This window comes from Apium graveolens, chromosome 6, assembly GCF_009905375.1.
Source record: "Apium graveolens cultivar Ventura chromosome 6, ASM990537v1, whole genome shotgun sequence".
Lineage (NCBI taxonomy): Eukaryota > Viridiplantae > Streptophyta > Magnoliopsida > Apiales > Apiaceae > Apium > Apium graveolens.
In genome coordinates, this window is record NC_133652.1 from 9,068,150 (window position 1) to 9,071,227 (window position 3,078).

Consider the following 3,078-nt stretch of genomic DNA (forward strand, 5'->3'; position numbering starts at 1 on the left):
CCCAATATCATTGAATACTCCCAAGGTTTGTTTGATCTCCATTTGTTTGTCTCTATGGACATTTGCATTGAAGAAAATGGCTGATTTCTGAAAATTGACAGCTTGACCCGAGAATCTTTTATACGAGCTCAGAATCTCTTGAATTGCCTTTGTTTCTAGAGTTGTAGCTTTGAAGAAAAGGAAGCTATCATCAGCAAAAAGAAGATGGGTGATTGCCGGGGCTGAACGATTTATGCGACATCCAGATATTGAGCCATTTTCTGAAGCTGATTTAAGAGAGAGTGATAGGCCTTCCACACAGAGTAAAAACAAATATTGGCATCTTGGAATTCGACACATTCTAAAAAAACTATTTGCTCATCATTTTTGGGAATGAAGTTGCCTGATGGATTTTGTTCTAATATTAGGAGCTTGGTATCGATGGAAACTCTCCGACTTACCAGAATGAAATCCCATGACTGCCATATGATTTTGCATCACCTACTCCCAATTACAATTCGATCGTCACTGCATAAAAAGGTCAGGGACACCGTTATTAGATTTTGTCTGTTCTTTAAGGCTATTTGTAGCAAAGTTATTGAAGCCGATAAATTGGAAAAAATGCAGTCTCAACTAATTATAACAATATGCCAACTTGAAAATATTTCCCCCTTCCTTGTTTGACATAATGATTCACCTTTCGATTCATCTTGTGCGAGAGGTTGAGCTATGCCGACCAATTTTCCTTAGGTGGATGTATCCGTTCGAAAGGTACATGAAAATATATAAAGGATATGTAAGGAACAGGGCTCGCGCGGAGGGTTGTATTGCTGAGGCATATATTGCTGAGGAGGCAGTTGAGTGTTTGGTTAACTTTGAGGAATCGACTGTCAGAGTTCCAGAAAATGGCAGACGTACAAAGGATGCAATATGCAGACCACTATCTGGTGCAATAATGATCACCCCGAGCACCAAAGATTTGCACCTTGCACATTTGTGTGTCCTACAAAATAGTACGGATGTTGTGCCATATTTTGAGTAAGTATTTTTATTATCCTTCGTGCGCAGTTTAGTTATAACCATACCTATATCATAATTCTTTATATCTGCCATTTTAATTGTAGGGAACACTTTTCATTTTTGATGGACCAATTTCCGGAACGTGGAAATGACGAAATCTGGCTAAAGAATAAGCAAAATGAAACTTTCCCAAAATGGTTTAAAGAAAAGGTTTTACGTTTGCTTAATTGTTAATATTCAGTCATTTACCTCCATTGTTATTATTGGAAACCTTGCAAATTATGTGTAATTTAATTTTTCACAGATTGCATCAAATTTACTAGATGGAGAGGAGGTACCGCAACATATAAGGTGGGTCGCAGACGGGCCTAATAACGATGTGCCTACATTCAGTGGCTACAAGGTGCATGGGGTTACATTTAGCACCAAGTCTCGTGATGATACGCGTCAAGTTCAGTGTAGTGGAGTGTCTGTAGATGCTGATACAATGGTTGTGCAGGGTACGGACAAAAATATTCAGCATACATCACATACATACTACGGTGTTATAAATTTTATATGGGAGTTGGACTATAACATCTTTAGGATCCCTCTTTTTCTCTGTAAGTGGGTGGATATGAATAGAGGAATCAAGGTCGATGAATTAGGATATACATTAGTTAATTTAAATAGGACTGGTTTTTTTTAATGATCCATTTGTGTTGGCAACACATGTTAAGCAGGTCTGTTATATCGACGATCCTCTTAAAAAATTATGGTCCGTGGTGTTGAAATTTCCCGAAAGAAAACACTATGATGATAGTGAAGATGAAAATGAGGGATCCGTGGAAGTAGAGCTTGAGTCTGAGTTTTTTATGCCCAACTTACCAGATGATGATTTTGAAAATGATGCTAGTTACATCAGGGATGTAGATGAACAAATTCAACTAGATTGATTTTCTTTTTTATATTTCATTATTGCTATGTATTACTTTAAAATTTTGGTTTGGTGATGTTTGTTGTTCATGGTAGTTGTTATGTTTGCTCCAAATGGATAATATGTTTGTTTTCCTGTCCATTAGTTGTTTGGCAATGAAAGGGATGCACTCTTTCTATCAATTTTTTTTTAAAAAAATACAGTGGTATAGACAAGAGTTTTATATACAAAATCTTGTCTTAATATTTCATAGACAACAAGGCAGAAACAGTTGTGTGATTGAAGACAACACTTCCGGGACTGTTGTGTGATATGTTAAACACACAATGCAAACACAACCAATTGTGTGAAACGGAATACAACAACGGAAATATAAAACCATTGTCTCATATTTTATAATGGTTTTATATTTCCGTTGTATGAACCATATTAAAACAATAGGTTTTACAAACTGTTGTGCATTGTTTAACAACAGTTTTCTGAACTATTGTGTGAAATGTCTACCAACAATAATTTTCTAAAACCATTGTCTCATGTTTTACAACGGTTACTTTTTCGGTTGTATGAAATATATGAAGACAATAGTTCTTTAAAACTGTTGTGCAAACTCCTTTTTTTGGTGATTTTTTTCACAACGGTTCATAAAACCGTTGTATGAATCTGGTTTACACAATGGTTATTAAATATGCAGATAATTAAATATGCAGATAATTAGATATGCAGATTATTAAATATGCAGATAATTAAATATGCAGATAATTAAATATGCAGATAGAACATGAATAATTAAATAATCAACTGATATAAATATGTGCATTAAGCGAAACGTGTAAAGTATAAGTGCATTCATATAAAATAGTAACATAGTACATTAAGTGAAACGTATTAACTCTAGAAAGAGAATACACACAACATAGTACATAGTTTTATAATATATAAATATATTGTTCAGTTTTTAACCCAAATTCCCTCAATATTTTCTCTAACCCTTTGCTCCATATCATCAGCAACATCACATGTCGGGATATTAGAGCAAAATGGCTGATGCTCCATTGTCGTGTCTCCTAGGTCATATTCATTGTTGATATCGTGATAGTCTCGAGTCGTGGATTTTAATACAATGGACCAGGTAGCATCAACCGGATCTTCGACATAAAACACTT